The sequence below is a fragment of the Tupaia chinensis genome, unplaced genomic scaffold (genome assembly GCF_000334495.1).
Source record: "Tupaia chinensis unplaced genomic scaffold, TupChi_1.0 Scaffold000271_1, whole genome shotgun sequence".
Taxonomy (NCBI): domain Eukaryota; kingdom Metazoa; phylum Chordata; class Mammalia; order Scandentia; family Tupaiidae; genus Tupaia; species Tupaia belangeri.
The window spans coordinates 3,567,000-3,580,458 of NW_006159752.1; the positions used below are offsets into that span (position 1 = coordinate 3,567,000).

General features: G+C 43.7%; 1 protein-coding gene and 1 pseudogene across 1 annotated transcript in view; both read left to right on the forward strand.

The window, feature by feature from the left end:
• MTMR7 (myotubularin related protein 7) overlaps positions 1–13,459 on the forward strand; it is a 139,989-nt gene that overhangs the window by 22,129 nt on the left and 104,401 nt on the right. The window lies entirely within an intron of this gene.
• On the forward strand, positions 6,669–7,531 carry LOC102499588 (vesicle-associated membrane protein 4 pseudogene; annotated as a pseudogene).

Genomic DNA, 13,459 nt, shown 5'->3' on the forward strand with positions numbered 1-13,459 from the left:
CCCTGCGGGGATGGCCATGCCACAGTCCCTTCTCCATTCTCCTCCTCGGATCTTGGGCATACAAGCCCATGGACCCAGTGTGAGTTTTAGACTGCCAGACCCAGGACTTGAACTGCGGTCGACTACTTGGGAGTTCAGCTTTATAATCATTATGCCATCAGCTGGTCCTGGGAAATATATAGAGTTTTACTTTGGAAGCTTATATACTAAAAGTTCTAACATGCATATAATTGCAAGCCTTTTTTTTTTTTCATTCTGAATGTCTTTTTATGCAACCAGCGTAACAAAATAATCTGGATGACCCTCTCTATCCTTTCCCTCTTACTTTTTTTTTTTCATTGCCAGAAAGCATGTGTTCTTACCAGAAAGAGAAAAAAAAGCACCCCTTACCGCAGAAGGCATTCTCATGCTACAGTCCTTTTCCCTCCCTCCCCCTATCCCATCAGGATTTGGGGCACACATACACACACATGCCTTGTGTGTTTTTCAAGCCACTAGGGCTAGACTTGAACTATAGTCAGATATGTGGGATCTGACTTCCTATGCGGGTGCTTAACCACTGTGCTATGGGGCCAGCCCTTCCCTTTATTTATTTATTTATTTTTTTTAAGAGGTTTTTGCTATAGGGTGCATGTGCTTGCCAGACAGACAGAGACAGAAAGACAGATAGACAGAAATCACCCCCTAGGGGGATGGCCATGCCGCAATCCCTTCTCCTCCATTCTCCTCTCAGGATCTTGGGCACGCACACACACATGCACCCAGCGTGAGCTTTAAGCCACTGGTTCCAGGACGCGAACTGCAGTCGACTACATGCGAGTCTAGCGACATAGCTATTATGCTAACTGCTGGTTCTCCCTTTACTTTTGAAAGCAATATAAAGATTAATGATGTATCTACTTTTGGGTCTGTCTAAACCCCTCAGATTGTGATTCTGTTTAAAACTGTTTTAGTTTTTCCAAATCTGAATCCTACTTCAATGAATTTGGCTGAAACTGGCATTGTCCAGAGAAAAGTCAGTGCTTGAGGGGGTGAGGATGAAGCTGTGGGCTTCACAGGCTAAGCAGATGCAGACAGAGAACCAGATTCTGGTATGTCAGTGTATTTTGGAGGTAAAGATCGACATGTGTCATGTGATCCTGCGATCATCAAGGGGGTGAGAGGAGGAGCCTGCTGAGCAGGTCAGTTAGGGCCAGGTTACGGGCCGGCCCTCACCCCCTTCGGCAGCAGTGGAGCTCTGAATGGAGAGTGGCATGGTCAGGATGTGTCATACGATGCCCACTTGGGAACCCACCTCGGGGATAGATTGTGTGATAGGTGTGTCCTAAGCTTTGGTGCCCACCCTCCATTCTCCCCGACTCCCTCTGAGGGCCCACACCTGCTCCGCGCTCAGACTATATTTTCTTCCTTCCTCTTTTCCTTCCTTCTTCTCTACCTTTCTCTTTCTCTCTCTCTCTTTCTGTCTCTCTTCCCTTCCTTTCTGTCTTCCTTTTCCTCACTCCCTCCCTCCCTTCCTCCTTCCCTCCCTCCCTCCCTCCCTTCCTTCCTTCCCTATGCCAGAGTGTCCAGAGTGTACATGCATGTGACAGTGAAAGAGAGAGAGAGAGAGAGAGAGAGAGAGAGAAATAGAAATCACCCCTCGGGAATGGCCATTCTGTAATCCCTTTTCCTCCATTCTTCTCTCAGAATTTTGGGCACGCGTGCACATGTGCCTGGCATGATTTTCAAGCTAGCTCATCTGGGACTTGAACCATGCAGTTGGCCATGTGGAATCCAGCACCTTAACCTCCATGCTACATGCTGGCCCAATAGGATACATTTTTAAGAATCAATTTTTTTAGGCAGCTTGAAAATAGAATTATTTTCCTGCATGTCAGATTCATCTCACTGTTTCCCACTAGCATTTCTCTCTGTCGTAATAAAAGTATGTGGGTTTTGTGAAGGACAGGATCTCTGTTCTTCTGGTTACATGTCATATATTTTCTTGAATTACGCTCTGTGATTTTTACCCTTCCCTCATTTGTTCTGGTCTCTGACCTCTGAGTAAAATGGTCCTGGGAAAAGATTTTTATTAGTTTTATAGTTTAGAACAGATTAAATCCTCCTTTTGGGAAAATGAATTGGTTTCTGATTTCTCTTCCAAAAGGCTGGGTAAGAAAACCCCTGAAACTTTGTGTCTACCCCTTTTATTTGTTTAAGCAACCTCAGGAAGAAAGTTGTTTTTTTTTTTTTTTTTTTTAAGTTTCTTTATGAATTTATTTTGTGAAGGAAGGTGAGGAGACACGACACAAGCACCCTTGACAGGGTCCCAGCACACTGATCCTGCCCCAGCCTCCCCGCCAGCTAGGATCACAGGTGCATGGCATTGCTCGGCATGTTCGGGTCCACCCAGCCTCAGACCTTGGGCCTCCCATGCAGCTCCAACCATGTGCAGTAAGGCCCTACTGCCTGTGCCACTGCAACTGGACCAGAAAGTACTTCCATAAAAAGATTAGAAAAACGAAATGCTTATTTTCTATAGTTATAAGAGGGAACAGCAATTCTAAGTGGCCTGAGGGACTTGGGATACTTCGCGTCGCCCTTGCGTGTGTCCGAGTGCTTCGGCAGCCACGGTCAGGAAGTCTGTCTTTCTTGCATCTGCTCTTGCTGTTTCCACTTTAACACAAGCAGAGGGAAGTCACAGATAATAAGATAAACGGCAGAGGGAGCAGGAAGTGGAGCTGAAGTCTCACGGATTTGCTTACTTAGGATGACTGTTCGTCAGTAACTGCCAAGACATTGTTTTCCTCTCATACAGGCGGTTACTCTCAGGTGGGGTCCTACCTGGTCCAGGAGCTCTGGGGTCAAACTTGAAACATCTAGTTAGGCAGATGAGAACCCTAAGGAAAGCCACTTAGGAATTTCTAATCAGGTAGAGGTTTCTGTGACTAATGCGTGACTGGTTAGAGGTGAAACTCCAGGGGCCAGCAGGTGGCATGGAGGTTGAGGTGCTGGATCCCACATGGCTGGCTGTGTAATTCGAATCCTGGACCCAGTGGCTTGAAGGTCAACATGGGGCTCGTGTGTGTGCCCCAAATCCCAAGAGGAGAATGGAGGAGAAGGGATTGTGGCGTAGTCATTCCCCAGGGGCATGATTTTTCTCTCTCTTTCTTTCTTTCTTTCTCTCTCCCCCTCTCTCTGTCTCTCTCTGCCTAGCACACGTGTCCTATAGCAAAAAATTAAAAAGACAAAACAATAAGTAAGACTGGAACTACCAGAAACTCCGGGCTCTTCAGGCTGCTCCTGGGACTTGCTTCTCCAGGCAGGACAAAGCAAGCAGGTGGGGGCTGGCATAGCCTGTCAGGCTGCCCTCACCTAATAACCGTCCTCTGGCGTTAGCCAGCGCTTCCACTTGTGACACACAGTACTCTCTAACTGGACTTTCAGGGGAAGTGGAGGAAAGGCTTCCGAACTACAGTGCTTTCTCTTAATTTAGAATATTCAGCCTAGGGAAGAGGGACGACATGAGAGGCCCAGGGCAGTGAACACGTCTGATTTGAAATCTCTTCTCTCACTTTCTAGCTCTGAGGCTTCAAGCAATTGATTTCCTCTTCCTGCACATCTGTTTTATTGTCTGTAAATTGGGTAGTCATGTCTGTCTTAGCTAAGCAACAAATCATGTATGGACAATGCTCAGTGCTGCACTGGACACTCTAGAGTTGCTCAGTAAGAGTATTGCTATTATTCATATTACACTTTTCCTCTTGTCCTCTCTGCTAAAGGAAAAGTTAGTGGGGCCAGCAGGTTAAGGCGTTGGACTCCCACATGGCCAACTGCAGCTCAAGTCCTGGACCCAAACCTGGGTGCTTGAAACTCCTGCTGGGCATGAGTGTGTGTGTGTGTGTCCAACATCCTGAGAGAAGAATGGGGGAGAAGGGATTGTGGTGTGGCCATCCTCCCCCCCCGGGGGGGGTGATTTCTCTCTTTCTGTCTCTCTGGCGAGCATATGATCCTTCTAGCAAAAATCTCTAGTAATAAGCTAGTAATCTTACTATCATCTTTTTTTTTTTCTTTCAAATTTTGCCATAGTGCATGTACACTCACTGGAGAGGAGGAAGACAGAGAGACAGTAAGAGGGAAAGTGAAAAACCATGCCCCCTACCCCCGTGGGGGATGGCCATGCCATAATCCTTTCTCCTCTATTCTCCTTCTGGGATTTTGGGCGTGTATGCACGCTCATGCCTTGCATGAGCTTCGAACCATGGGATCCAGGACTCAAACCATGGCCGGCCGTGTGGAACTCCAGTGCCATAAGCACTACACCACCGTTAACTTCTCTAGCGTGTTAGTCCTGGGCTACCCTAATTTGGTGCTAGCAGTTATGTTAGTTAAGTGTGTGTTTGGGGGGAGTGTGAATGGTCACTGCTTAAAGGCAGTCAGCCTCCACACCCCGGATCATCTGCCCACCCACACTATCCATATCCGAGGCCGTATATGAGGGCAGCACTTCCCTTGGGAGCCTCTGTGCCTCCCAGCAGCAGGTGTCCCTTGCCTGTGAGGCTGCCAGGTCCCGCATCTGGTCCCAGCCTGGGTAGCTGCTCTGTGCTCGCAGTGACGGGCTGTATGAGCACTCCGCACAGCCCGACCCGGACCCTCCACTGCTCATCCTGGGGCCGACTGCTGCGTCATACCTCAGTAGTAGAGTCACACTGACTTCTGGATTTTAAACTGGGGTATGGATGGACATGGCTGTGGTTTACACTTCCACATTTTGTGGCTCACATGGTGTGTGCTGCTCACAACTGATGCACATTTTAGGAAAAGTGGACTCTGCCTACACTCTTAGCTTCTCATTACCGTAATAATCTCAAGTTTGATTCTGCATGAGTCGTCCTGGTCGGGCACCTTCTGACCAGTGGCATGGACATTTGGTGGGTGGGCACCTAAGAAGCCTGATTGCTCTCTTGGCCATGTAGCCTAATTATCAATGCTAAAGATGGCCCCCAAATGGATGATGATTGCCTAGATAGTTTTAAAAGGTCATGTTTTTAGAAATCAGGTTGGCATTCTGAGGTAAACATACATTTTAAGTAATGTTTTCTTGTGCTTTATCTTAAAGAATTTATTTTTGGAGAGGTTTGTGCCTTAGGGCATGTGCACTCACCAGAAAGATAGAAATAGAGAGATGGGAAGTGAGGAATCACCCCCCGGGGGGGGGGGGCGGCCACACCACAGTCTCTTCTCCATTCTCCTCTCGGGATCTTGGGGACGCACGCATATGCACCTAGCATGGATTTAAACCACCAGGACTGGGACTCGAACTGCGGTCGACTACATGGCAGTCCAGTGATGTCACCATTATGTCATCTGCTGGTCCCTATCTTAAAGCATTTTATGGCATTAAAATGAAATATAATATCCTAAAATAGATTTCTGATGTCATTTGTTAAAAAGGGTCAACCGAAGGCTTTATTTTTACTACTACAGCAAAATGCGTCATTAATTCAGACTTAAAACCAAGTGATGCGTAATTATAAGAAGTAAAAATAACTCAAAAAACCTTACCAAATCCTGCATGATTCCTAACCAGTCATTTCCCAACGTTCTGAAGAAGTAGACAGGAAAAGAGGTTCAAAATTGGGGAAGGCCTGGATTCTAGAAAGGAGCCAGCTGTTCTCTGGGTAGCTTCTCCCCGGGCTGGGGGGCATGCCATGCCTTCATCTTCCAGCAGGGCTAGAACCTGCATAGTGCAGCCTCTCAGCAGCTGCAGAGACTGGTCCAGCATCGTCGTGAGACCGGCATTCGTCCTTAGTAAATCATGGAGCTTCATTGGCCAACCCTGTGACTGAATGGCTTAGTTTCTGGAGAACTTAATATTGAATCAGTTTATGTATTTTTACGGCTCCCGTTTTATATCCTTCTAGATGGTCTATAAAGCAGCCTGTAAGATTAGAGGGAGGCATTAAAGGTCCTTTAGCTCCTTTGTAGGAGTCAAAACCCAAGGATTTAACTTGCCTCGGCCTCAGCGTTCAGTTTTAAAACTAGAACCAGGCCCAGAGTCCAGGCCTCCTGACTCACAAATACTTTTCTTTTCATGTTGGTAGAGTTAGGAAATGTCATGATACCAAATTTAGCATGACACACTATTTATCTAGCTGCTTTTCTTAGATTAGAACATAAACTTGTCTTAGGTTTGGCTGTTTCAGAATTTTGATTTCTCCCTGTTCAGCGATCTCTGGACCTCTTCCCCCAGATGATTGGCAGCGACCTTCAGTCTAGTCTCTGTATTTTGGAGGACTTGGTCTTTGGCCAGAGAAAAGCTCATGGCCGTTGCCATTAGATTTTCTTCTGTGCTTTCCAGTGAATGGCAACTCGGCCTGCAGTGGGGAGTCCTTGCCCTGCAGAGCAGCCTTACTTACCCAGGTAGTCTGAGGTGATTCTGGAACCCCGCATGGTGAGCAGCCCAGTGTTGAACCTGCAGGGTGGAAAGTAAAAGCCCATCTTCTGTTGAGATTGAAATTGAAGGGGCTCCATGGGCCCACCCTCCCAGCTTCTTCCTTGGGCTCCTTCTTCCTGTCTACCTGCTTAGCCTGGCCTGCCCGGAAGGGCTAGTGGAATTCCCAGGGAGCCGCAGGTGGTGAAAACTTATTCTGCTGGGAAGCAGAAAAGTACATTGTGAGTGAAAAATAATGCCTCCCAAGATCAAACGTCCCCTGAATGATGATGATGTCACTGGTTCTGTTAAAAAAAGAAAGGAGAAACCTTTTAAAAGATGAGGGGGGAGGCATAGAAAGCAACCATGGATACCAGAGACAGTGTGGGAGGAGGCTGGGACATGGCAGAGGGTGAGGGATAGGGAATCAAGGATGGGGAAAAAAGGCAAAATACATAGGAAACAAGAAATGGAAAATTATTTGTGACATTAACACATATGTTAATGTGCTTGATTGAGCCAATATACAGTGCATTCTGGATGGAAAATCTCATTTTGTATGCTGTAATGATGTGTAGTGAATGAATGTAATTAAATAAATTTAAATGAAAAAAGATTCAGATGAAGAAGAGGACTTTCTTTTTTTATTTTAAATAATTATTTTATTTAGCTTTATTTTTTGACTAGAGAGGCAAAGAGAGAGAGATAGAGTGAGTAAGTGAGTGAGAAAGCAAGCCCCTAGGTCCAGGACTCAAACCATGGTTGGCCATGTGGGAGTCCAGCACCTTAACCACCATGCCTCCTGTCGGCCCCAAGAAGAGGACTTTTTTCTAAAGGGACCATTTGAACCAAGATTTGGCCCTAGAAATGATAGCATTAAGCATGTTCAGAATCAGGTAGATGAAGTTATTGATGTCATGCAAGAAAACCTTACACAGGTAATTGGAAGAGGGCAGACTAGATGAACTACAGGACAAGTCCGAAAGCTTAGCGGATACTGCAGCTGCTGCCAGGCAAATGTGGCGGCGCGGATGCCAGATAAAAGCCACCGTGGCTTCGGTTGCTGCTACCCTTTCGCTGGTGGTTATCGTTTTTACCGTTGCGGAATTCTGTGCTTGATTTGATGACAGAGACCGTCATTAGACAAGATCTGGAACAATAATGGTAACAAAAGATCACGGCGTAATGTAAATGAAACCTATGTATGTAACTTTCAAAACTTCTTTTCCGAGAAAATAAAAGGCAGGCATGACTTCAAATTGGAAAATCGACAATGTCCAATTGTCTTCTCATTCTCACAAAATGTGCTTTTAGTAATTCTCTTTAAGGTAAAGATAACCCGCCTCTAGTGTGTCACATTCCAAGGATCTCATTTGAAACTAGAGCCTTGCCAGTTCATTACTTGTGTATCCAGTTAAACACTCGCAGCAGCATCTCATCCTTGTGTTTTGGTGGCGTAAGGACTTGCATCATTGCATCAAGGTGGGGGAGTAGCCTGGGGGTCAGGAAAACTGTACAGAGTACCCAATCATGCTAAAGCCGACGCGGGACCGTCTGTGCCATATCATTCTTTTCACATTGCGGTTGCTTTGCGAGCAGTTCCCACAGGTTTATGGGTGTGACAAAAGCCAATGGTGCACATATTGCTGCCTTCAACTAAAACATTCCAGTAAACTTATTTTTTTTTTTTTGGAGAGATTTTCACTGTAGGGTGCGTGCACTCGCCAGACAGACAGAGACAGACATAGAGACAGAAAGCGAGAAATCACCCCCCAGGGGGGATGGTCACGCCGCAATCCCTTCTCCTCCATTCTCCTCTCGGGATCTTGGGCACGCACGCACACGTGCCCGGCGTGAGTTTTAAGCCACCGGGTCTGGGACACGAACAGCGGTCGACTACGTGGGAGTCCAGCGACATAGCCATTATGCTAACTGCTGGTTCCCAACTTATTTTTGACTGTTAAAAAAAAAAAAGATTGAAATTAGGATCAGCAGATGATGTCATGGTTATGCTGCTGGACTTCCCTGTAGTCGACTGCAGCCCCAGTCCTGGACCCTGTGGTTTAAAATTCACGCTGGGTGCATGTGCGTGTGTGCCCGAAATACCAAGAGGAGAATGGAGAAGGGAGTGCGGTGTGGCCATCCCCCCCGGGGGTGATTTCTTGTTTTCTTTCTGTCTCCCCAGTGAGCACACATGCTCTATAGCAAAAATCTCTTAAAAAAAAAAAGATTGAAATTGGAAGGCAGTGTGATGAGGGATGCTGGAGAGAGGAGAGGCTCTGCCTCAGTGCTGCACAAGGTCCTCCAGGCCACCAGGCAGTGAAGGAAGGACCGAGAAGACTTCCTGTGCAGCCGGGAGTCTTGTTTCAGACCTGGCGCTGCTGTGGTGGGGCGGTGTTGGGACCGAAGCTTTTAAGCCTTGGTCTAGAAAAGCTGACCAGCCCTTCTTTCCCCTCCGTCTCACCCTGACAGAGGAGAGTGGGAATAAAAAAAAAAAAACAAAAACTGTTAAACCTGGGACACAGTCTTTCGTACTGAATCCATACAATTCTTGAGGAAAGACAAAGACCAGCTTTTTCATCCTTTTTTTTTTTTTGTTTTTGGAACCTAACACAGTGTCCGCTGTACATAGATACTTGGTTGAATGGAATTAGATATGAATTGTTCTGCCTTTTTAATAATAGTTTTGAGACTCCTAGAAATCTGTTGGTACCAGTGTTTGGGCTTGTGTATCTCATTCCTAAGCTTTTTCTTTGGGTTTATCTCAAAGAATAACATTCTGATAGGGGTTGTTGAATATGGTTTTATATCAGTTTTTAAGGTTTTTACCATAGGGTGTATGTCCTCACTGGAGAGAGACAGAAAGAGACTGAGAGGGAAAATGAGAAACCACACCCCAGGGGGGATGGCCCTGCTGTAATCCCTTCTTCTCCCTTTTTCTCCTGGGATTCTGGAAACGTACACACACACATACGTACGGTGTGATTTTCAAGCTGCCAGGTTCAGGATTCGAACCATGGTTGACCATGTGGGAGTCCTGCCCCTTAACCACCACAACACTTGCTGGCCCCTACATAATTTTGTTTTAATGTATTCTATTTTTACATACTGATTTCATGTATCAAGTTACTTAAAATAATTGTGAGCTGATTTTTGAACAACAGTCCCCAGGGTGACCTCTAAGACTGTCACTAGTACCCACTGCCATGGTGAATGCTGGGCTAGGACGTTGGTTAGACCTTGTTTCAGGCCGAGCCTGGTGATCTATTTTCCATGTGACCTGGAAGAATTAGTTAAATATCTAATCAGAACTGTGGAGATGATGTAAAATGGGTGTAAGATTTTAACTCATGGGGTTATTGTGGGGATTAACTGAGGTCAGATTGCAAAGTGATGGCACAGAGCATGGCATAAATCAGTATCCTAAAAATATTTGTTATTTTTATTGTTAGTATTATTTGGGTAATTTGTGCATCAACCAAATGATAGTTGGGGTTGATCTGATTCATAAGATGTTAGTAGAGTTGTTTGAACACCCTCATTTTCTTCTTGGAAGTCCAAAGCTCTCTCTAGATTTTTCTACCAACTTCTTTGGTTGCTTGCAGTTTTGTAACCATTTCTGGCATAATCTATTTCTGAATTAGTTCAAATTGCAGATCATTTTACCATCCATTTATGCATCTCTGTGTTATGACCCAACTCCCCATGGAAACTTCTTCCTACACATCCCTCCCCCACACCAGCGGGCCATTAAGGTATGTAGCCATCTGTCCTGAAGGTTTGGGCAGAGAAAGGGTTGATACTGCAGTAAAGCAAATCGCTTCAGACAGATTAGATTAGACTTGACCACTCTGCCTGGAGATTGTTTTCCTCTGGCACTTCCCTATCTAATAAACAGCCACTTATAATAAGCTGTAGATACTTCCTAAAATATACTGAAAGATCCGCTGTACTTGTGTTTGGATTCTGGTTCAAGGGGTGATTTTCTTTTCTTCCTTTCATATTTCTGAAAGCTTAAACACAATTAAATATATATAGGTTTCATCGTTTTAAGACCAGTTTTAGCTGTTGGAGGAGAGTGCTTCATTGGACTGGGGAGACTTTTAGCACTGGGATAAACAAATCCTTGCATGATAAAATTCATCTCATCCTTAAAATGTGTTTCTCACAAATCCTTCCTGCTGGGGTCATTTTATTTCCCATGTGTATCACAATGTCCTTATTGGTGACACTAATAAGTTTCTTTCTTTAAAATGTGTTGACATGCCAGTTGCTTCTCAAAAACTCTTCACATGCTTTGGCCTTTCTCTGCTCTGGAGTGGAGTCCGAGTGGTCAGGCAGTCTGCCTATGGCTGCTGTCCAGCCGCAGCCTCACTGCTGCAAAGAGGGGAATTGTCACTTTCTCATGGCCTGTGAGTTCAGGCCTCAAGCTGCTCTGTTCTGGCTTCAGGTCTTGGTGCTCCCAGGACCACCCTGCTAAGGTCACCAGCATCTTCCCTGTTACTGCTCCGAGTGGGCCATGCACAGTTCTTGCCTTACTCCATCTCTTGTAGCATTTGACATAAACACTTCCTCTCTTCCTTAAAAACATTCCCACCGCTGTCCTCTTAAAACAAAACCTCCTGATCTCCTTCTTCTAGCGTTCCTTACAATGTTGGCTTTCTCTTCTTACTCGACATGTTTTTCCTAGGTAATATCTTTTAGTCCTGTGTCTTCAAATATTGTTTATATGTTGAGAATAATAAATTAACCATATTTCACCAAATCTGAGACTTCAATGAAAGTAAAAGGCAACAAGATATTTTTTTTTTCTTTAATTCACCATAAGGCCCATGTGCTGATTGGAGAAAGAGAAGGAAAGTGAGAAAGTATCCCTCTTGGGGGATGGCCTTGCTGCAGTGCCCTCTCTTCTATTCTCCTTTCTAGATTTTTGGGCACACACGCACACATGCCTGGTGTGTGTCTCAAGCCACTGGGTCCAGGACTCAAACCACACAGTTGGCCATGTGAAATCCAGCCACCTTAACCACTATGCTGCCAGTTGGCCTGAAACCAAGATTTCATGTGAAGATTTGAGTATCCTGTATCTGAAATACTTGGGACCAGAGTGTTTTAGATTTTTGATTTTTGGATTTATGGATGTACTTTATAATGAGATACTTTGGGATTGGACCCAAATCTAAATAGGAAATTAATTTGTTTCATGGACACTCTGTATATGTGTCCTGAAGGTAATTGTATACGATAGTTTTTGTCTGTTTATTTGTTACTTTTTCTTTCTTTTTTTTTTTCAATTCAACCTATCACATGAAGTCAGATGTGGAATTTTCTAGGTATGGTATCAGATTGACACTCAAAAGTTTTTGAATTTTGAAACATTTGGAGTTTGAATTTTTGCTCAACTTATAACACAGAGAAAAGCATCACTAATAAAAGGACATAGTGACTTTTTACCACATTATTCATAAAATGTATTCCATTTTCATAAATGTAAGAATATCAAAAATATACACCTAAGAATTAATGCTATATCACAATATCTTTTGCATGGATTAAACACCATTCTCAGAGCATTCATACCTAGTGTGCCTTTAGCATAGTAATTTAGGAGGACGCAAATGAGCTGTAATAACTTGTCTCTAAAAGCTGGTAGTTCCCTGAGTCTTCTCTCTCCATGTAGGAAAGAGGCCTTATACCCTGTAGCCTATTATAAATATTATTGATGTGACAGAATTAACTTAGCCTAACAAGGAAGCAGAGTTATTGGCCCAGTGGGTCTTCAAGATGGTACTAAAACTCTGGCTATCTTAGTATGAACCATGAGGTGGCTTTTTGTCATCATAGAATTTTTCAGACAACTAAGTTTTAATTTTGTTACTCACTTCCTGTGTTGTTTCACATCACTGGGAAATCATACTGTTGCTGTTTCCCTTATTGCTTTTTCATTCCTTCCCCATTCCACCTCCTATCTTCAAAATTGCTTTTGACAGCTGTGGGACCTATAAGGACTATTGCCAAATTTTGAAATGTAATTTTCCTGCAGCAGTATCCAAAGTTAACAAAAAAAGAGGAAAAATCCCATTAAGTAATCGACCAACATCTGTGTACCTTGCTCTATTCCACTGAGATTTTCTAAAAATAATACAAGTAGTATAGCTTCCTTAATTTCTGTAGAGAGAATAATCCATACTAAATATTTTTACATTAAAATATTATCTTATGTTCAATGTTATTATTCCCATAATATTTTGTTTTATTATTTCTAAGTGCAGGAAAAATTATTTGTGCTTCATTTTTACATAGTGTTAACCAATATATTACCCCTAGACTTCTGTTTAATTTAGATAGCCACATTTTAGCATGCAAATGCGTTTGTTCCCAAAGAAATGCTCTAAAAATAATATATCCTCTTATTCTTTTCCTCCCGAATTCTTCTCTCTTAATATCTTTATTGAAGTTAGTTCTGTGTTTAATAACCAAAGTTTAAATAAAATAATTCAACCATGTGAGAATTGAAAATGCTGTCTATAAAAACTTTTGATCTAAAAAGAAATGAAAACTGCAGTTTTTGACTATCTAGAAAGTAAGAACAATGAGAATACTACAAACAAAATTCACAGGATAGCGTCAACGATTTAACTGGAGAGGGACCAGCAGTTAGCGTAATGGCTATGTCACTGAACTCCCATGTAGCTGACTGTGGTTTGAGTCCCGGACCCTGTGGCTTAAACTCATACCGGGCGCATGTGCATGTGTGCCCAAGATCCCCAGAGGAGAATGGAGGAGAAGGGATTGCAGCATGGCCATCCCCCCTGGGGGGTGATTTCTCACTTTCTATCTCTCTGTCTGTCTCTGTCTTTCTGGTGAGTACATGTGCCCTATAGCAAAAACAAAACAAAACAAAACAAAACAAAAAAACAAAACAAAAAAACTCTCAAAAAAGAAAAAAGAAACTGGAGAAAGATAATTGGATTTAAAACTTTTGTTATTAAATATTAATAAGCACACTATTAGACCTGAGAATTTAGAAACAAATATACAAAAACC